This window comes from Phascolarctos cinereus, unplaced genomic scaffold, assembly GCF_003287225.1.
Source record: "Phascolarctos cinereus isolate Bilbo 61053 unplaced genomic scaffold, phaCin_HiC Scaffold_1;HRSCAF=81, whole genome shotgun sequence".
In the NCBI taxonomy this organism is placed as follows: Eukaryota; Metazoa; Chordata; class Mammalia; order Diprotodontia; family Phascolarctidae; genus Phascolarctos; species Phascolarctos cinereus.
In genome coordinates, this window is record NW_027555514.1 from 151,091,477 (window position 1) to 151,115,269 (window position 23,793).

The window sequence follows — 23,793 nt, forward strand, 5'->3', positions numbered from 1 at the left end:
CATGGAAACATTGTTGCTTGATGTAAAGAGCATTTCATGAAGATGAGTAATGTGTTTTTTCTATCTTGGTTGAGATTATTCTCTAGAGATATTTTTTAAAATTCTTTAACCAATTACTCTGAATATTAGTTTTCCTTTTCCTTGGTTTTGATTATTATTGTATTTAACTTTCTTAACAACACATTCATCCAACAAGCATTCATTAAGTGTTCATCATATTCATAGCACAAAGGCAATATTGTCCAATGATAATGTGCCTTCCTGGAAGTATTAGAATCCTGGATTTCTAGCTCAAGTTTGCCGCTACCTCAGAATGACTTGAGAAGTCCATCTCTCTGAGCCTCATTTTGCTCCTAATATTTTGTTGTTATTGCTGTTGTCATCATAGAATGGCTTTCGTAAGGCTTATGGACTCCTTGTTAACATAATGACTTTAAAGGCATAAAATAAAATATATAAGGTTATGAAGGAAATAAAATTATACAGAAACTCAGTTATCAATATATTTTTTAAAATGTATATTTCATAGAGTCTAGGTTAAGAACCCCTGAACTAACTGATCTCTAAGATTCCTTCTAGTTTCCAGAACATGTGACTCAACTAAGCATATTTGATTTCCATTATTTAGGAAATTAAGGTATTGTCTTAACCATGCTTTTTAAAAATTCTGTCATGATCAACTACAGGGCATAGTCTATCCTATTAAATTTGACACATATACATATTTTATTTGTTAAAAGCTACATTGATTATATAACATTTTTGTAAATCATGTAAGTCTTTATTTAGCACATAAGTGAGTCCTGAAATATCTTAAACTAATTATAAGCTGAACTTGCCTTTTTTGGAAACCTTAATTTAGGCCTTTCATTTGCCTTTCTCTGTATACCAGTGCTCTGTGCTTCCTCATTGTATTCATTTATCAAGAAATCAATCACTAACTATTTAATTAATCACCTACTGTGTGCCAGGCATACTCCAAGTGCTGAGAACACAAAGACAGAAAGAAAATACTTTTGGGGAGGAAGACATCAGCAGGTCAGGGAGGGATGAATAAAGGCCTCAGGGAGAAGGTGAAGCTTTGAAGGAAAGTAGGGACTCTTAGGGGACAATGAATAGGGAATGCAAGTTGGTCATGGAGGGCAGCCTATCAAAAGACATGGAAATGAGAGACAGAGTTTCATGGGTGAGGAACAGAAAGAAGGCCAGTTTGGGTAGACCTGAGAGTTTGTGAAGCAGAGTGAGGCATAATATGGCTACAAAGGTAGGTTGGAGTATATCAAAATTAGCCCAGAGGGTTTAGGGCCATAATTGATCTAGTTGAGTAATCTAAATTGCTAACGTGGCAGTAAGTGGTATTTTGTGGGAAGGGCTGATTGTTTCTGGCAACAAGGGGAAGGTGAATGCCAGAGCCAGACCAAAGAAAACAAGACATCAGACTAAATATAGTCATATACATATGCATAGTTATTCACATATTCATATACATTCACAAATACCTCCAACTTCCTTTAGAAGTTTGTCAGCATATATATGTATGTGTATAAGGGTGTGTGTGTGTGTGTGTGTACCTGAATATTTTTAATCTTTTTTTAACCTGCAACACCTCCTTCTATAGTACATTTATATTGAAAGAATTAGTTTCTTTATTTACCCTAAAATTTCCCCCTTAAACCTGAATGGGAGCCATAGTGCTATATTAAGTAATTTGCTGAACAAGCCTATGACCAACCTAAACATTCTCTTAGATGATTTTATAAACTTCCATGAGATCCTCTTTCAAGTTCATCTTTACAAAACAGAACATGATTTATCTTTAATCCTAAACACCTCTGTCCTCTTGCTTGTTTTTTCCCATGTCTGGCTTTTTTCCAACTATCTTTTGTCTGTCTTAACATACAGTCCTAAGAACATCATGCAGTCTTCAGATCCTGCAGATACACCATGATATCATAAAAGGGAAAGATGAGTTATGTTTTGTTCCCAATACCTACCATTCTAATTTGTTTGGCCCACAGCAGACTCTACTGTTGTCCAGATTGCTTTCCCATATTCAGAGTATCTCCTGTATGAAACATTCTGAACCCCAAGGCTCTGGACAGGTCAGTCCCTTCCCAGATTGGCTGCTCCTGCAAAAAGAAAAAAAAATTAACTTTTAGCCTCAGGCTCAGGTATTCTTATTGCTGCCGTATTGTTTCTACTTCTACTTTACTGGTTTTGAAACTGCTCTGGCTTGACTTTTAGCTTCTGTAGGATAAATGAATCCTGCTTTTTATCCATTATTTTGTCTTAACCCCTTTTCTTCTAGGCATTTCCTTGATCTGGGCCAGCTCTTGACTTATACCTTTTTTTTTTTAAATTAGTCTCTTGTTCTCAACCTTTCCCTGGCTTACAGCACCTACTCCACAGTCCAGGGATGTCTAGCCCAGAATGACACCTACAGTACATGTGAGAGCTAAGTCCCTGTGATATTAAATTGAATAAAATGAATTAAATTAAATTGAAATGTAATTTGTAATTGAAATCAATAACAATTAAGTAGAAAGAGTTTGAATGTGTTTGGTCTATACAATTTTGGGGTGAGTCCTTTAGTTAGGTTAATCACTTTCTCCTCTAGGCTACTTAATTTCCTAATTCTTTCTTCAAAAGATTTTCTTTTCTAAAAAAATCTCTTTATTTTATCTTAGTATTCATGTTATTCTTATGCCATGTTTTTCTTTTGATTCACTGTTTATAGTTGTTACAGAGCTATTCATTCTTTTTGGGTCTCTAGATCTACTATATGTGTGTGTGTGTGTGTGTGTGTGTGTGTGTGTGCATATATATATGTGTGTATATATATGCACATACACACAGACATACATATATATGTATATATAGGTGCATATATGTATACATATACACACACATATACGTGTGTGTGTGTGTGTGTGTGTGTGTGTGTGTGTGTGTGTGTGTGTGTGTGTGTGTATATATATATATATATATATATAAATACTTGTTGGTATTTGATTTACACATCCTTTCGGCTTTAGTTCTAGATTTGTGTCTTTGTATGAGGGAAAAATTCTACTCCCTTCTATGATTTTTGTGAATTAGTTGACCCTACTTCATTTTGCTCTGTTTCCCCTGCGTTTCTCCACAAACCTCCACCTCGCAGGGTCAGATCCTCATGGATATTTGAAGTTGAGGCTTTCTTTGTAGATTTCTAGGGCATCTCAGGAAAGAATGTGAGATATGCACTTCAAAACCTCAGATGCCTGGACTAACTCAGTCTTAGCACTGCCACTCCATAAAGGTCTGTACTTAGAAGCTTCCTGATTAGCCTGGGGTTTGGTTGGGGCAGGGGAAATATTGATGGGGAAGCTGCTCTGTCATTGCCTCCAGACACTGAGCCTTGCAAGCTATCTTCATTCTTCATTCTGGGAGCCTCGGCTTCTTTTCTTTAAGCTGGTTCTGGCATTCACTTTCCCCTTGTTGTGAGAAATCAAGCTTCCTCTCAACCATGCCACTCCTCTGTCCTCAAAGCCCTCCCTGGGGAAGAGTTGTAATAAGTTGTACTGGCGGCAATGTGGAGGGGCCAGTTAGTTTTAGATTACAGTAGGCAAGGGTCTTAAGCAGCTAGGTAGTACAGTGGATAGGGTGCTGAGCCTGGAGTCAGGAAGAACTGAGTTTGAGTTTGGCCTCAGATGCTTTCTAGCTGTGTGACCCTGGAAAAGTCACTTCATCTGTCTTTGCCTTAACCTACTGGAGAAGGAAATGGCAAACCACTCCAGTATCTTTGCCAAGAAAATCCCATGAACAATATGGTCCACAGAGTTATGGAGAGTCAGACACAACCAAACAACAAAGGCAAGGAGCTACAGTGGACTTACTCTTTTCCCACTGCCCAGATCAGTGACCACAATGCTCTCACAGGTTTTGAGCTGCTTCTGGGAGCCACTCTACTATCTGCTGTTTTCTGCTCTGCTCTTGGAGTCAGCTCTGCTGTCTACCACCCCTGGAACTCATATCTGTTTAGTCTATGGTGTCTTGCTCTGATGATCTTACTGATCATTTATAGTTAGTCAAAACCAAACGGGTCCTTCACCAGCAGAACAAGATGGCGCCTGACAACTATAAATAGAACCATTCTGCCCCAATTCTCAGATCAGTGATGGGACTATCAAAGATTAGATTTGGAAAGCAATTCATAGGTCTGCTGAGGGAAAAAGAAAGAGATTAAAAACACAGAAATGGGTACAACAAATAGGATTGGGTGACCAAGAAGTTGTTTTCATGCCCCTATGGAAACACTCCTCCCCTCCCCCACAAAAAACAACCCAGTATGTCTCAGGGCTATCCAAATGATTGGTCCTTCCCATTTCTTCAACAAGATGTTAAAAAAAATTAAATTCCCTCCTTTGAGTTTCTCTCATCTAGGATTAGTCTAAAATTCCAAATATTAGAGATTCATTTTTATTTTAAAATGCCCTCTTTTACAGTGTGATGTCTTCAAGAAGATAAGAACTTAGTTATTTGCCCCTGAGTATACTTACTTCAATGAGATTACTTTTCCTATGAGCTTGTCTGTGCTGCAAAGATAAACATTTTGATGTGGGAAAGGGAAAAAAGTAGAGATGGAATTTTTCAGGTGAGGACTAACCTTGAATATTTCTGAAGCAGTATATGAGGACAGCATAACACCACTAGTCATCAGGGTAAGAGTGGCAGAGAGGAGGGATGATGCCAAGGGCCAATATCATGTAATTTAAAATTTTGCCTAGCTTGGGCTCTGCAACTTCTCAACCTCCGAAAGACCAGAGACAAAGTGTCACTTTATGCAAAAGAGATCTAAGAAATCATCATCACTACATTTTCTTGCCAAGGAGAATTCAGTATGACAAAATTTGGGATGGGTTAGTTGGTGTTCAGACAGTGAGACTTCAACATCAGAAGATCTGGGTTCAAATCCTATTTTTAGTGCTTACTTCCAGTTTCACCCTGGATGAGTCCTTAACATCCCTGGTCCTCTGTTTTCTTATCTACAAAATGACGGAGTTGGGTTAAGTGGTCACTGAAGCCCAGTCTAGATAGGTGATCCTATGATCTGTGAAATTGTGATCTCAACTCCTTCCTTGCCTGTTGCTGGCAGCACACTTCTTCATTTCTGTGTCTCTCACCTGTTGAGGAAGCAAATAGGAGCCTGGGAAAGATGGGATTGGCAGAGAGACCCACAGTCAAACATGCAGATGTACTTTGAGATGGCTGCAAGTATATACATTTTAAGGCTGGTAGAAATATAATCCTGAGAGTCATAAGATTATGAAAACTTTCCTACCATTTACACAGGCACTGGCCATCACAGACGAACCCTGCTGTCCTTGTGTGTGTAAATTGTTATAATTGATGTGCAGTGGTACCTCATTATAAGTAGATTTGGGGTTCTAGACTACAGAGAGAGATCCCTGTTATGTAGCTATACTGAATTAGTCAACATAGCACCTTTACCTCTTGAACTGAATTAGATGGACTTGGATCTTTTCCTGTATCTCTTCTCTGTATTTTTTCCCTAGAAAGCAACATAACATTTTCAATCCCTCTCTGCCTAGAATTTTGGGGTCCAAAAACAGATTCACATTCCACTTTAGTGGAACACCCCATGTAGGGAGTCTCCAACATATTATATTTTAGAGTGTTCATATATTATTCCCTTCTGAATTCAGCAGGATACAAATTATGCTGCTTTATCCATCTCCTTGATCTACAAAGTAATCTTTGTTTCTTTCTGGCTAGTTAAGAAATCTTTTCTGAGTTTTAGAAAGGAAAACATATATTCCCAGTAAAAGAAAAACCTCTTCTTTCTTGTGTGTTGAAAAAACACACTTTATAACCCAGCATATGGTCAGCTCTAGGTAAGGTCATTTATTAATTGCTAAAAGAAATATTAGTCCCTCATGGCCTTTTATTTAACACTAAATTTTCACAAAAGAAATAGTGTAGCCTGATAGTTTACATTTGATGTTTGAGCTATATGCTTTTTGACAGATTTTGAATATTTTGCCAAAAGCAGTCATTGATGTTTTTGGCTATGAAAGAAAGTTTCCCAGGTATTTGGCTAGACATTGGAATGGAAAAAGGAAACAGGCTGCCTCTGAGTTTTCTGGCTTAAATGTAAATTTTATTTACCATTTTTAGTTTGTGAATTACCCTCTTCCACAACAATGAAAAAACTATATTCATACCTCCTGCCTAAACATCTAGCTTAGTTTCTCAACTACTCAACCAGGTGGAAAACTTTTGTTTTACAAATGTTTTACTACCAAAGTTTTTTACTTCTCAGAATGTATATTTAAAAAAAAAACTTAATGGGAAAGATAATTAAGCTCTAGTCCAATTTCTTGAGTGGAAATTAGCATAGATGTATCTGAGGTGAGTGTGAGAAGGGACACTTACTGAGTATGTCCACTGCCTGAGCCTACCATTAGTACTATACACTCATTTAAATTTTTTTCTTTTTAGGCAATTGGGGTTAAGTGACTTGCCCAGGGTCACTTAAGTGTTTGGTCTGAGGCCAGATTTGAACTCAGATCCTCCTGACTTCAGGGACAGTGCTCTATCAACTGTGCCACCTACCTGCCCCATTTTAATTATTTTCATTTGTACATGGTATTCTCAGTATAGTCTTGTGATTGTCATAAATACTAACTACATATAAGAAGCAGCCTGGCATAATCAATAAGAGGAATGATTTTAGAATTGAGGTGACCTGGGTTCAAGTTACATATTGGCTGTGTGATCCTGTACAAAGCATTCAACCTCTCGCTGCTTCCAGGTTACTCTCTAAAGCTGTTAAGCAACTAGAAGGTTTCTGATCAGGACGTATTGTACAGTTTGCCCCACTAGGACTTCTCCATTACCAGTGACCCCCCCAAAAAAAAAGTCTTACCCTAATGCTTCATCTTGGTATGACCATGACCCTGGTGTTTTTGAAGGCTACCCAATAGACCATAAGCACAGGTCATAATACTAATATGCTAAGGCTTTCAGTGGGGCCTTGGTGTTGAGCCCAAGTTGGCTGTCCTAGGACCAGTGTAGCTCAACTCAGAGGCCTCATCACAAAGTGGGCCACAAGGTAATGAAATCTTTTTTTTTTTGAATGTGTGTAAAAGGTCAAGAAGTAAAGAAAGCTAAGGCCTCAGGAAAATCAATTAAGGGTGATAATCAAGCTAAGAAGAAAATATATCTCAAGTCTACTTCAGACCATGGCCTTTCCACCTCTCCCCACTCCCAAAGGAATTAAAGTTAGTGACACACCCAAGGCAATCTTCACTTTCCACAGTCTAAAGAGATGAGGAAAGGGAAGCTAGCTGGTGCAGTGGATAGAGCATCGGCCCTGGAGTCAAAAGGACCAGAGTTCGTATCCTGCCTCAGACACATAACACTCACTAGCTGTGTGACTCTGGGCAAGTCACTTAATCCCAATCACCTCACCAAAATTAAATAAACAAACAAATAAATAAATAAATAGATAGATAAATAAATAAATAAATAAATAAATAAATGTAAGATGAGGACAACATTATACTGAAGATTCTAACTTTGAATACCCAGAACAAATTCTAAAATTTTCAATATGAGCATGTACACCTCAGAAATAACTATAAATCAGGGCTTGGTTAATTGTTTCATTGGTTGTCTAGAATTAAGGAAGTAATGGAGAAAATAGTAATAATGCAGATTAAATTTAGACATGTGTTCTGTATACAATTTCTTTTTTTTTCTTGGTAGCTGGTTACTAAATACTTACCACCACACCCCTGCCTGTATGTATATAGTTACATAGGTCCACAAGAGAGAACTCAGCCTGAGTTCTGGTTAGCAAGAATTAATGTTGATAAGTTTGTCTTCTATTTATTTAGCAAGTAATTGGAAAAAAAAACTTGTATGATTTATGTGATGGAAAATATTATGAAATGTGAGAAACTGCATTCTGCTTAATTACTAAAATCATTTAAATGTGTTATTTCATTATGATAAAACACATGCTAAAAAATGGAAAGTATATACACACTACTTTTCTGTAGTTCAACCGTTCAGCTCATTTCAGATGAATCTTAACCTAACAATGATCCCCTCAAAAACAATAGTTTGCTCCATATTTTTTTGCTTTCTGACAGGTTGTCAGTCTTTATGTTGACTTCAAACTGTTGAAAAAAATATTAATTGTTTTCATCATATCTAGGTGGAACTTTAAGCTGAAAATATAGTCCATAAAATGCAGGTTTTAAAACACCAAAGCCTCATTCATTGTACTGTAGCATGATGAATTTAAGCAGTAATAAAATATGTTGCCAGTAGCTGCAGGCAATTTGTGAATCAATAAATACAAAGTATGTATGAGATACACCATGGGAAAACCAAAGCTCAAATTAATAATAACAATAAATCAGATAGTAGGAGATGGAAAGCTGGCCAAGGTAAAAGAAAAAAAAAACAACTGATTCATAGAAACAAATATTGAAGATTTCTTTGAAAAACTGTTGTTGAAGCCCTCAAATTTGTCTGAGATCCCAAATTTCAACACTGAGATTTGTGGACATATTTTAAAGGGACTATTATTGGCATAGGTTGACTCAAGGAAAGACCAAAAAAAAGAGGGGGGGACCTACAAGACTGGTATTGAGAATGGCTTACAAAAAATTGACTTACCCAAACAAAGTAGTTGGAATGCCATCTATATCTTACATGTAATCTATTTCTTGATCACAATCTAAAAAGTGAGAATTCTATCTGTTCTAACAAGACAAAGGTATCTTGATGTCAGGTGACCTATTGTAATGAAATCAACTGACCTTTGATTACGTTTTCAATATGCTAATAAAATTGTACCATTCACTTGTGCTAGACGTAATAAACTATACAATGCAGGATGTAGAAGTATCTGTGTTTCTGATATCCTAAGTTAAATCTCTGCATTTACTTATAGAAACATTGCTATATATGATAGTAACATTAATGAAGTGCATTGGGCCTTTCATAGTCCAAGTAGATTTTTGTGGGCTCATCTGAACCAGTTCTACACATATTTCACAGGGATTCCAGGTTCTAAATGACTCACTAAAACATAATTTGCTAATTGGAGATTTCTTGTCCCCACACATAGTTCCTGTCCCCAGTGGGCTTATGAATCTCCTTAAAAGAAAAAAAATAATCACATGGCAAATTAAATAACAATATAATGTTGGATACCACTAAAAATCAACAGTACAAATTGCAAATGGGAATTATGGAATTGAATTCACAATATAACATGATAAATAAATTCAAAATATTGTATAGTACATAAAACTGAATTCAGAGAAGTTAGTGCCTACTCTTCGTGGAAATGGTCAGAAGTTCATGGAATGAAAATTGCCCTTCCAGTACTTACCTAGGGAGAAAGAAGTTTTAAAAAATCAAAGAGAAGAGGGGGAGTATTTTAGGTGGGAGAAATAGCAGGAACAAAGGAAGAGTGATGATATGACTAAAACAATTGAAATAACTGATTTAACTTTTTAGAGCTCTTTTAGTTTTTTTAGATCAGATAAAATTTAAAACCTTGTTGGTTTGTTCAAAGCATTACTCTATCTACATGACTTGAGATTAAAACACCTGCTTCAACGACTTTAATGTCATTTTAATTAATCGGCCTACAAATTAATTAGAACACATGCAGTTTTTCTGAAGTATGATTAATGTGTCACCTGCCTAGAATGTTATTAGTTTCTCAGTATGCTACATATAGGTATGTTAAAAAAAAAAAAGACTGCTTCAAATGTAATTAAACAAAAAAAGGTTGAATATTCAAGTACTATACATAAGGAAAATGAAAATATAGCAAAAGTATAACTCTCCCCCTGCCAAAAAAGGTTGAATGATAAATTTATAAGCAATATTTCAATACATTCTGATTTTGCTGAGATTATAAAAATAAGGCCATGCATAAGGTGCTACATACATTATAAAACTATCTCTTGTCACTTATGACTAACTCATGTATAAAAGGGAAGAATAATTTGTATTCCTCCAAATATAAAGTCTTTATATCCCAAATTATGTATTCAAATGAAATATCTAAAATCCAAGAAATTAATCATGTAGAGTGACATTTTATATAAGAGTCTGATATGTTGAAGGGACTGTAGGAAAAGAGTCATATTAATTAATTTTTGTTGGAGCTGTAAACCAGTCCAGTCACTCTGGAAAGTGATGGGGAAATAAGCCCCCAAACTCATGACTTTAACTCAGTGATATCATTACCAGGCCTATACTCCAAGGAGATCAAAGGAAGAGGAAAAGGACCTATATATACAAAATTATTTATAGCAGCTCTTTTTATGGTAATAAGGAACTGTAAATTAAGGGAGTACCCTTACCTTGAGAAATGCTGAACAGATTATCTTATATTAATATATATTGTCACGTAACAAAGAAAAGGACAGTTTCAGAAAAACCTGGGGCTCCTAGTTATGAAGTGATGCATAGTGAAGTGAGCAGAAACATAAGAATGATTTCTGTAGTAAAAACTTCATAAAAGTTAACAACTTTGAAAGACTTAAGAGCTCTGATCAGTGTAATGGCCACAATGATTCCCGAGGACCAATGATGAAGACAAATATAGACCTCCTGACAGGACATATTTAGGCCTAATAGAATAAATATCAAGAATGAGAAAAAAAATTTGGACATAGTCAACTTGGGAATTTAACTTGCTTGGGTGTGATTTTTAAAAAATTTTTTTTTGAAGGGAGAGTGGGAAGAAGCAAAAGTAAATGCTTGTTAATTGAAAGAGATAAATTTAATGAAATTTAAACTAAGTATCTGTGTTAAATTTAGTAATTATATATTTTCTATACCTATTCTTCCCCCCAAAAAAAACCACATAAGGCTAAAAAATTATTGCCTTCATCATTCAAACTAGTTTAGGACATGTCTCTATAATTACAACAGAATTTTGAGTAATTAAAAGTTATAGATGATTTGATTAGTGGAAGTCCATCTCTGTGGTCCCATGAGCAACTGTGAACATGGTCCTGGAAGCATGGTGGCCCAAACACAAATTGGGAAATATAAACTAAGTGTGGGTTTCAAATAAAGTACTGTTTTTATCCCTTGTACTTCACATATAATACTTTGCATTTTTGCAAAAAGTTATTGCAAATAAAGTATTTATACAATATTGATTAGACCTTATTAAAGTCAAAATCCCATTTTTAATTTGGAATCTGTTTACCTATAAAATCTACATTTGCCTTACCTGCTTCCAAGGAGATGAATGATTGCCTTTGTTGCTCATTTTTCCTTTCCTCTTTTCTCTCTCTTTATGCTTTTCAAGGGATATAGGCATAGAAGGAGGCAAGGACATAGTCATTACAAACGTATATTACAAACATATCATATAGGATAAAATATTGTCACATTCGCACTGCAGTGCCTCGGATCCAAATCTAAAATGTTCACATTATGCCAGCCAAGGAGTGTGGATTTTGAATGCTCTACTGAAATAGAATTACCAAAAGAATTTATTTCCAGCCATCTGCTGAGGAAACATACCATTTTTTAATGCATATGACATACTTTATGCATGGTGTTATCTTCACAATCTCAGGAAAAATCAAAAAGGTATTAAAATAGTGCTTATACATTTGTCATTCAACTTAGAGAGCAGAATTTTCTTTTTCTTGCATTTTCATTTTCATGATACATAGGAAAAGTCAATTTTTTTTTCTGTATAAAAATGAATAGAAACATATACAGCAATTTAGGAGATAAATATAACTATTATCTAATATCATTTCACTTAGTACAAGGGCTCATAACCTGTTTTGGTGTATGTGTTGTTCTTTGGCAGTATAGTGAAACTTAAGGTGAAATCCCTTCTCAGACTTATTTTAAATGTTTTTAAATGTATAATATAATTGTTGTCTGTCTTTCATTTTCAAAGAAGACCACTGACATCATGGGGTGATGTCTTGACTTGTGGGTAAATTGGATTTAAGCAAGGCAGAATTGCATGAAATAGAAAATCTCACTGTCTTCCAGAGTCATTGAAGTCCAATGGCAACAAAAATGTTAAGATGACTGGTGATAGCCTAGCAGTGGATGACACTGGTGTCTTCAATGTCTGACCAAGCTCTAAGCATTCCACAGAGCCTGCTTAAACTACCTTCATGGTCATTGGAACAAATTGTCCTCATCTACCCATTCCACCAGAGGATTCACATGCTTGGGGTAGAAACCCCCTTAATTCGCCAATGGTTTTAAGACCCCTCCACTATCCTCAACCTGATTTACCCTGGAGCATCTACAGAGATGATTTGTAGTGTGTGTCCATTGTACATGCTACAGCTTCTTGAAGTCACAGGTGAGAGTTGAGTGCCAGGTAGACACCAAAGGTGGATGAGCAGCCCTGAAAAGGGCTTGGCAAACCCTCACAACAGAGGTGCTAATCCTACTAAAACACACCCTACCCCCTATAAAATAGTAAATAATAAAACAATTATGTAAGATTCAAAAGGAAGACAATTAAATCAAAATACAGTCTATCATCAATGTATCAGATGACATATTTGTAAAAAAAAAATACTTACCAAAGTGTCCGGCACATCATGGATACTGTATAAATGGGTTTTTTTTCCCCTTCCTTAACTATATATCTGTCTAGAAGTTTATTCTGCTCAAGCTCTTGGGGACAGAACTGAGACCAATGAGTGGAAATTATAGGGAAACAGATTTTGGCTCATCATAAGGAAGAACTTTGCAACAATTGGAACAATTAAGAAAATGAAATAGCCTTGCTTTGGGAGGCAGTAAATTCTCCATTCCTGGTGATTTTTAAGTGGAGCTTGGATGACCACTTGCAAGAGATATTTGACTATTGATTTGTTCACACTTAAGATGAGGATGGTATTGAATAACTGTTTCCTTCCAATATTATATGACTCTAATATAATTGATTTTCCTATTCAGACCTATTTGGGACAGTTGTGAAGGAAAGAGCTTGCCCTGTGGGATAGCACAACCAGTAGGGAACCTCAGTCTAGTTGGTTTTGAATTCAACTTCAAGTATTTTAAAATAAGCCAACATTTTTCAATTGTCACTAATTTCTTTTTCATTAAAACTCTTAACACAGGCAAGACACAATTAAAATCAGGAAAGTGGAAAAGGAAATTAACTAATTTTGTTAACTAGCACTTCCTTAAGAGAATGAACAAACCTTGTTATGAAAATTTTGCTACTACATTTTGAGGACATTTTTGGTCCTGAGTGTATAGCTTTTATCGAATGTACATGCATGGTTTGTTGAGATAAGGCACAAAATTCTAATGAGAGTCATATTCTAAGGCTATTTTGAAAAGGAACCATCATTTTAGCACCAACTGTTTTTTTTTTCTTCTAGCTACAGTGGTTCCATCATTGACAAAGGAAGCTCCTGGTGGGGAATTTCCTTTGCCAGTGTAGATTTGCACCTTCTCTGAAATTTATAGTGTTATAGACTTGCCTGAGGCTTTGGAAGATTAAATTACTTGGCAAAGGTCACACAGTAAGTGTCAGAAACACATTTGTGTCACCACAAGTAGAATATTGTTCGCTTCTTCCAATGCTTTAATGAGTCTTAGTGATTTGGATTGTTTGCTCTATATCTCTTTATTCTGTGTGATTCTTATCTATGATCTCCCATAAATCTTTCTAATGTTGAGGGATGTGAGGAGGGCAATTTTCTTGCTTGTCTTTTGAAATTTCAGGAGTACCAGTAGTGGCTTAGGTAGTCTTTCTCCCTTGTTCTTCCCTATGTGACTGGCCCAACTCCTCTTTTAGATATACATTTCATTGTTGACATCTTTTAGATCACTTTTGTGCACACATCATTCTTGTGGATGCTGCAGCAATTTACATTCACCAAATGATCTTACATTTTTGAAGTCATGTACATTTTGAAGTCAATTATTGGCTTGATCTCCCTTTGGCATTCTGACATTGTCTCATTCTAAAAAGGGGAGTGGTATTTGAGGTGATGACGATAGCATTCTGAATTCCTTAAAGAATTTCTTCAGTTTTCAGCACTCAGTTTAGATACACACTGGCTGTGTGAAGCTGTCCCTGTGCCAGTTCTATAGCTCTTCCTTCTGCTGCCTGTATTATTTTCCATGGAAATAGCTCCCACTGAGAGGAAGTAGATCACGATCAGCATACTCCAGGCCCCTAGGTCTATGGATGGGTCTTTCATTCCCATGGCCCCTTTTGATATGTCCTATCAATTCTCAAGGCTAATAGAAATCTTCACATCAGGAATTAGGGGGATGTGATGAATCTTACTGGTATTTCATGCTCACATCTAATGTATACCACTCCAGTCAAGTAAGTCTCCTTACTATTTCCACCACAACATATTAATTTTTCTTTTATGCTTTGGCTCGAAATCAATGAATCAATACATTTATTGACTTCTATGAGAAAGGCAGCCCAGTATAATAGATAGAAAGCTGGCCTACAAGCCAGAAATACCTGGTGTGAAATCCCAAACGTTCTGACACTGGCCGTGGTCACAAAGTACTCTATGCAAATCGTTAAGACTCCAAGTTGCATAGACGATACTGCTGAGTTTCAATTAGTAGAGGGAGCCTCACTTATACTAGTAAAATCATAGATACATCCACTATTGTGGTCCCTATCCCACTATGTGCCAAGTACTATATTACTTACTGAGGATACAAATACAAAGTGAGACAGTTCATGTTCTTAAGGATCACACAAGGGACATAGAATGTTCACAAACAAGTAAACTGAAGATACATATAAAATAAATATGCAAACATATTTGGGAGGATAGTCATTTATAATTGAGCCAATCAGGAAAGACCCGTTAAAGAAAGTAGCTCTTAAGCTAAGCCTTGTATAGACCCAGAAGTTCCAACAGAAGGTGAAGAGAAAGAACATTCCAGTCCTGAGAAACAACAGCCTGTGCAACTGCAGGGTCCAGAGTTGAAATGCCATTATCAGCAAAGGCAAGTGGATCCATTGGGTTGTGTAAGGCCAAGTATACATGGGGCCTAAACTTCATGTTATGTAAGGATTGAATCAATGATGTAGATAATAATTAGAAAAGAACAATAGCAATTATAGTAACTTTTTTTTTCTAAATCTACTCAGCAAGGATTTATAGCTCCAAGTCCCGACATGTGTAATACATTCACATCAGCAACAATAATAGCCTGTAAGAATAAGCAATTCATCAAATCATCAGAGCAGCCTTCTATTCCAAATAAGACTAACCAAAATTCATATAGCCTATCCCCATTCCTCATTCCTGGTCTCCAATATTAAGGGTTATGCCTTTATTTAATGTCATTTGGCTTGACTAGCCCCTGAGAGTCCAAGGCCTCTGCAAAACAAACACCCCTTAAGATATTTCACTCTTTACTTTCATTTCTTTTATTGCCACCCTAGGACTGAGGCCACATTATATGTATAATAGTAAATAACCCAGAACTTAGTTCTGAGTAAAATCAAATAAAATACTCAAGGAAAACTATACAAAGGGCACACTTCCAAAAAAGGAATTTTTAAAAAGCAATCATAGCCAAAACCACAACTACCTACCAAAATGGGAACAACACAAGAAGATAGCAACCAGGGACAGAAAATTGACCACTGGAAACAGAAGGCCCCCAAAAATATACATGCTCCAAAGCAACTGAAAAAAAAATTCATGTCTAGATACAGAAGCTAAAGATTTATAATGGACATTATGGCTGGCCTAAGAGGATACTTTCCCTCCTTTGCTCTGTAATTCAATTCATATTTCAGTTTCCTTGACTACCACTATTTCCTTACAGGAATATAACTTTACTGGGAAATCTACTCCCAGGCATGTGAAACCACACCCTTGGACACACAGTGTAATGATTCCCACTTCTCCCTGATACCATTGCCCCTATGACTGGTGCTTAGAATTAATTTGAGGTTCTCTTATCTTCCCCTTTTCTAACCTCTCTCTGTTGCCAAGCTCCCCTTGGAACAATCAGAGAGAAAGGTAGACATGAGATTAGATGAGAACATCCTGGAACAACAGATGGCCTCTGAGATCCCTTCTAGCTGTAAATCTGTAACCAATCTATAACCTGAGTAGTTAAACTCTATGATGATGTACAAACTGATCATTAGCATGACCGTTGGTGAACAATAGCAAATAATACTACTATGTCATTGTTCTAGTTAACTGCATATAGACAGAGATCAAGAATCTGAAATATGTGCACTATAAAGAGAAATAATTTGGGTGAAATATACTTACCCAATGGAGTATATAGGCAACCTTTTTCTTTTTTTTTCCTCCTCCTAATAGTGTTCTTTGTAGTTTTTGGAATGAGGTCAAGAACATCACTCAGCTATGTTACCAGTCCTTTAATATACCACTTGATAACATCGTTTTCTTTCTTTTCTTTCTTGTTCTTTAAGGACTGAACATGGCGCCACATAATACAGCTTAGGTGGCTATGGCATTTTCCTCTCATAGACTTTCATTCTCGACTTATAACACAAAAATCAAAACAATCTTCTAACCAGCGTACTTCATTTTATAAATAATTTTTAGACTTCTATTCTCCACTACATAATCAGAGAAGATGATGTTCACAGGTACTGAGGTAACAGTAATGGTACTAACTCACATCTCCATAGTGCTTTGCAGTTTTAAAAGGGATTTCTTCACAATTCCTCTTTAAGATAGCTAATGAAATATTATGGAGCAGCTAGGTGGCACAGTGGATAGAGGCCAGGCCCAGATTCAGGAAGAATCATCTTCCTGAATTCAAATCAGTTTCAGAAATTTATTAGTCGTGTGACCCTGCCTCAGTTTTCTCATCTGTAAAATGAGCTGGAAAAGGAAATGGCAAACCACACTAATAGCTTTGCCAAGAGAACCCAAAAAGAGGTTACAAAAAGTCAGATATGATTGAAAAGGGACTAAACAAAAGCAAAAATAAAATATTGTCCTCATTTTACAGATAAGCAAACTGAGACTTAGAGGGGAAAAAAGTGGCTTTGCTCCAGAAATACAGCTGTAGAGCATCAAAGCTGGAATTTGAAACCAGGACTTCTGAATCTAGATGTAATGGTATTGATTATACCATACAATCTTTCTATCTCTCGATATAATATATTCCATCTCCTTTTAATAATTATTATTGATTATAAATGTTCTAGAAAAATCAGAATTATATATATCTAGAGCTCAAAGGGACTTTAGGTGTCATCTCATTCAATTGTTTAATTTTACAGATGATGAAACTGAAGGAGGTAAAATGACTTTCTCAGTGTCACATAAGTAACAAGCTGGGGTTCAGGCATTTCCTATTCCTATAAGCTCAGGGTACAAGCATAGTGGATAGAATACTGAGCCTGCAGTCCCAAAGTCCTGAGTTCAAAAATAACTTCAGACACTTGCTGGAGAAGGAAATGGCAAACCACTCTAGTATCTTTGCTAAGAATTACCCTAAATGAGGTCACAAAGAGTTGGACATGACTGAACAATACCATCACATGATTAAATGTTAGAAATGGGAGGAACCTATTAGAAATATAGTAGAAATGTCAGATTGAGTAACATAACTGAGATCAGTGGCTGAGAATGACGTTTTTGTTCCTGGCTCTGCACTATTAACTTCCAGTTAAGTAGGCCTGATCAGTGGAGAGAATTCATGCTATATCTAAATAACAAATGGGGATGTTACCATAAAATTACGCAAATGAAGAATACTCAAAGAAGAAAAGATAAAGAATGATAATGTCTTCAGAAAAAAGTAAGCAAATGTAGTAGAGTCAAATGTAAGGAAGCTTAAGGAAGAACTAGAAGAATAAAAGTTTGTGAAATAAATAGGACTAAAAAAATTTTTAAAAGAGATGGAAGTTAGAAGCTAGCCAGGTTAAGATAAGATATCTTAGGGACAATAGGAAATAAAAAGGCTTTTTAAAATATAGAGTATAATGTGCCAAATAAAAGTCAAAAATTTTAATAAAAGCCAAGAATAGAGAAGAAGATAGAGGAAAAGTAAGTCAAGGCCCAGGTTCATCTTTCTTTCTCCAGTTCCAAATAAACAAAGATCAGAGACTCATGCATATGAAAACACTATTTTTCACTAAAGTATTCGAAAAAAGAAACAAGGATTTGTTCTTGGTTTCATCTTAGTTTTCTAGAAAAAAAATTGATTTATTTCTGTGAACCTGCTTCAATACACTTATCCCTAATTTGTACTACAGCTGACCTCTAATCTTTTCAATATTGCAGAGGAAGTAAGATCCTTTGTTCTCAAACAACCTTATAGAACATCACAGAATCTTTACATTCCCGTCATTTTTGACAAGCCTTCTAAAGAAATGTTCACCAGTATTTTGCAGATTCCTAAATTCATCATGGTGATGATTAGTCTGAAAGTAGTGTCATCAAGCTTAAAAATGTAAGATACTATTTTAATGATGCTTCTTCCATCTTCACTTTTTACTAAAATCTTCCTTTACTTTCTAAGAACATGATTTTTATTCCTTTGGCCTAATTTTATAATACTCTGGGCTCTAAGACCTGTCCTAATTGTATGCCTTGCTTACTGTTATATTATTTCTATGATATAACTGTTGAATTCTTTTTTATCACTCACAGAATTGAGGCATAGGTATAGCACAACCATCAGATGCACTCTGTTTTCAGTTACTATATTTTTGGTAACTTCCTATTTGAAAGTTCATGTGAAGTTAGAGATACTTTAATTTGCACTGTAATCTCTAGAAGCTAATATTTATTTCTTATATTGAAGGATAGCTCCATAAATGTGTGTGTGTATTTGTGTATGTGTGTGTGTGTGTGTGTGTGTGTGTGTGTGTGTGTGTGTGTGTATTGTTTGTCCTTCATTCTCAAAGAGGACCATGATATCAGGGAGGTGATGCCATGACATGCGAGTGAACTGGATTTAAGTGAGGGAGGGCTGTGTAAAGTTACCAGATTCACGTTCTCCTCCAGAGCCATCTGGGTCCAGTAGCGAGATTAGATCAGGATGATTGGAGATGGCCTTGGATGAAGTATGAGACTTTGACCTTTTTAAGATAAGGCCTTATCAGGTCTCTATTTGACTGATGCAATGCCCATTCAGTGATTAAGGATAGGTAAGAAAGTGAGACAGAGAGTGGCCACTTTACCTAGTCAAAGAAAGAAAAGAAAATCAATCTGGTTGGGGAAGAGCCTCAGAGTTCCTGGCCAAAACAAAAACAATTAATATTTACATTCACTCTGAACCGATCAGGGCCCAAACTATGACCAAGTAGGGTTTGGCCTGAGACCTATTGTTGGCCAATCAATGAGAGCCATAGTGATTTGGGTTTAAGGCTGGGGAGGGGAAGGAAGGGGAGAGGAAAAAAAGAAAAAGAAAAGAAAAGAGCTGTGTTGCCCAACTGGCCAGTTTCAGTTCAGTGTCCTGTGGGCCAGCTCTGCTTTCTACTCACAGAGACTGTTGTTTATCCTTTATTCTTAAAGAGTACCATGACATCAGGGAGGTGAAACCATGACATGCAAGTGAGTTTAAGTGAGGGAGGGTTGTGCAAAGTCAGCAGGCTCACTCTCTCCTCTTCCTCTGGGTCTAGTGGTGAGACATAGATCAGGATGACTGGAGATGGCCCTCGTGTGTGTGTGTGTGTGTGTGTGTGTGTGTGTGTGTGTGTGTGTGTGTGTACAGATAGGGGATCTATATATCAATTTATCATCCATTACTTGTCTCTTCTATGAACCTTGAACTTTCCCTCTTGCCAGTAATGCTTGAACTTGATTTTTAGAATAAAATGAAATTCTACTAGTCTAAAACTTAAATGTGCATCCAGGTAATATGAATACTCCCTTTTAGTTGCAAAGCTATTGATATGGATACTTCAAGACTATCAATGTTTGTCATCTGCAAATGATATAGACATGTCAAATGGATTTGACTATGAATCTTAGGCAAGTATGTAGACAAACTATTGCATTTTAAATAAGTCACTGCAATAAATTTGGCAATTTTAATTTATAGGATCAAAGATGACTTTCAGTCACAATCAAATCTTTGTTTAGTAAAGTGCTCCCACTTAAGTGGAACAACAGGGGACACTTGTAGGGTAGTGTACTTTGTCATATCCAGTTGCTTCTTCTTTTAATGAATACCGGTAATGAAGCTCTTGCCAATTTTAGTTGGTGTGCTGTTGTCTATTTGAAAGTCAACAAATATTAACCAGAAAAAATTAAATAAGGAAAATTAAACATGTTGATGAAAAAATAAAATTGCTAATAATAATGGCATGACCAGTAAATGTGACTTTTTTGTCATTTAATTATCCTGACTTATTAGTCTTATAATGCCACTTAATAGAACTAATAATGCTATCAAAACATGGTCTTAATAATAGTGAAGCTAAAAATAGTTTGAGCTGCAGAGATGAAAGCTGTATTATAATCAACTAATAATTTAATTAGTATGCTAACTTGGTGGGCAAGGTAAAAATCTAATCCTGTATTCTATGTGGCATATACATATAATATGTGTATGTATATATATATATATATATATATACACACACATATATAATATATATATAATTTATTTATATATGTGTATGTATATATATACATACACATATATAATATATATGTATATATAATTTATTTATCTATTTATTTACTTAGAGTAATGAATAGTTACCATAGAGTAACATCATGTGACCTATTTTTTTTCATTTGTTTTTAATACAAATTGAAAGGAAGATTTTGCTAATACAAATAAGGTTTGAAACAAGTCTTCCTTTTACTTTATTTCTGCCACCAAAATTTCATTTTAACTTTTACATTTACTCCTTTTGATACATATCATTATTTGAAGCAATGTACATATAACAGATTTGATATATGACATTAGACATTTGCAAAACAATATTCAAGTAATATTCTTTTTTCTTTTTTTACCAAATAGAACAAGTACCAAATAGAACATGGAAATAGTGCTTAAATATGGACCAATTTGAGGAATCAACAAATTATGGAGAAGGATTATCTGTATACCAGGGAGACTTAATTAAGTATTGTAGGTAATCTACATTGGATGATTCTAGAAATCCACGAGAGTTGCTGCATTTGGAGTACAGACTCTGAGTTTCCTTTTTCTAAAAATAAATTTTAATTGATACATATTTTTCTATGCCACCTAGATTTCCTCTATATTTTCCCTTCCTCCTCCTAGAGAGTCATCTCTTATATTAAAGAAACTTTTTAAGAAGAAAAAAATCAAAAATACTGATAAAAATCATTTTTAAAAAATCTGATGTTATGTGCAATGTTTCATACTCGTGGTCCCTGACCTCCACAAAAGAAATTGGGGAGGATACTCTCATAAATTTTATTTAAGACTAAGCTTATTCTTCATAACAGAGGCTACTAAATGGTTTCAGTGAATAGAACACTGGACCTAGAGTAAAGACGTCCTGAGTTCAAACCTAGAATCTTTAGCATTGGGCAACTCATTTAACCTTTGTTTGCTTCAGTTTTCTCAACTATAAAATCGGGATAATGATAACAGCTACCTCACAGGATTGTTGTAAGGATCAAATAATATATTTATAAAGCTCTTAGCATAGTGTCTAACACATAGTAGGCTCTTAATAAATGCTTGTTCCCTTTATCATTTCTTATCATTTTTTTGATTGATTTGTGGTGGTTGTTCCATTTACATTTTAGTAGACATTTTGTATATTGTTTTACTGGCCCTAGTTACTTCACTTTGTGAAAGTCTTTCTATGTTTCATGTCTTACACACAATAACATTCTATTACATTCAAGTACCACAACTAATTTAGCTCTTCCTCATTAGAGAGGCATCTACTTTGTTCCAAGCTCTTAGCACAAAAGGCATTACTATAAAGGCTCTACTGTTAATACATATGGGACCCTCCTTTTTAACAAAAACTTCCTCGGCACATAGATCTAGCCCAGCAATGGAATCTCTGGGTCAAATGGTATGGACAATTTAATCTCTTTATTTGACTAATTCCTAACTACTTTCTAGAATAGTTGTATCAATTTACAACCCACCAATAATGCCATTTGTATGCCTGTCTCTCAACAACTCCTCCAAACAGTGCCTGTTTCTGTTTGTTTTTTTTTTTAGTCATCATTACATACATTTGCTGGGTTTGAGATTTTTGCGTGTTTCACACAAGTGATTTGAAATATTCCTTCACATGGTTATTATTCATTTGCAATTCTTGCAAAAATATGCAAGCCTGTAATTGCAAGTTTGCCTATGTCTTTTGCAATTTCTCTGTTGGAAAATGACTTTTGGTCTCCTATATTTCTGTCAATTGTATATTTTAGGTATCAAATTTTTATCATGTATTGAATGCATGACCTCCTCTTCTAATAGTTTATATCATTTTTTACTATTCAGGTCACTTATCCATTTGAATTTATCATAAAATGTAGTATAAGATGTTTAATTAAGAATACCTTTTGCAAGCTTAATAATTTTCCTAACACATCATTTCAAGTAGAGAGATCCTGGTGATTTACATTTTTCTGTTATTGAGTTCCATTGTGTCTGATTTGTCCTTGTTTACCTTGTTCCATTCATCTACTTTTCTGATAATTTTTAAAACCAGTATCAAATGGTCTCAATGACTGATGCTTTATAATAGAGTTTCAGGCCTCGAAATATGGTTTCTCACTTTGTTTCTAACTTTTTTAATGACTTATGGTTTCTCCTTTTGTTTCTAACTTTTTCCATGACTTTCCTTAATAATATAGATCATTTGTTCCTCCAAAAGAATTATTATTTTTCCAACATCTATAAATAGTTCTTTGGTGTGATTGTTATAGTACTAACTTTCTGTTTTTACCATATTTACATGGCCCAGCTATTAGTACTGAATATATTCTTCTAGCTTTTAAAGTTGTTCTTGATTTCTTTAGAGAATGATTTATAATTTATACACAAATGTGTAATATGCTTTGCAAGATTGACAACTATATATTTTGTGCATTTTGAACTAATTTTGAATGGTAATTCCTTTTCTATTATTACCTTCTGGTTTTTGTTATTATTATATTTAAATTCTGTTTTTGGGGGGAGGTCACATGCAGTGTTTCTGATTAGCAAGAGGGTAAATGTTTACATTACTTAAAAAGGTGAGAATGGAAGTGACAGCAGAAACTTAAGATCATGGACTTTAGAACTGGAAAGGAACTAAGAAAAACATTTCATTCAGTCCTGTCAATTTAGAGATGAGAATGTGAAATATCCAAGATGTTTACGTGTGTACAATAAAGAGAAAAGGCACGATTTCAATCTAAGTCCTCTGACTCCAAATTCTTTAAGATTTTGTTGGTATAGATCACAATGGTTTGGAACCACTGCTAACTTCCAAACCCACATATTTTATCTTATAATTTTGTTATTAAGTAGATGTTGAAGACTCTTCTCTGGCAAGCACATTAATGTACTGTTAGTTGAACTTTGAAATACCCCAAACATTTTAGAAGGAAATTTGGAACTATGCTAAGAAAAGAAGTGACTAAAATATTCATTCTCTTTGACTCAGAAACCCAAATGCTAGGTACAGCATATAAATCAAAGAAGTCAAAGACAGAAAGAAATGTTCCACATGAAGAAAAATATTTATAACAATACTTTTTTGTGGTATCCAAGTACTAGAAAAAATAGATGACTCTCAGTTGGGGAGTGGCTAAACAAATGCAGAAATGCAAA

At 35.2% G+C, this 23,793-nt stretch overlaps 1 long non-coding RNA gene across 1 annotated transcript; it reads left to right on the plus strand.

Annotated features, from left to right (window-relative positions):
• The first annotated feature begins 1,489 nt into the window (after positions 1–1,489).
• On the plus strand, positions 1,490–23,378 carry LOC144457443 (uncharacterized). The gene is made up of 2 exons (XR_013486746.1): positions 1,490–17,823; positions 21,007–23,378. It is a non-coding gene; the product is annotated as an uncharacterized LOC144457443 (long non-coding RNA).
• Positions 23,379–23,793: the final 415 nt, after the last annotated feature.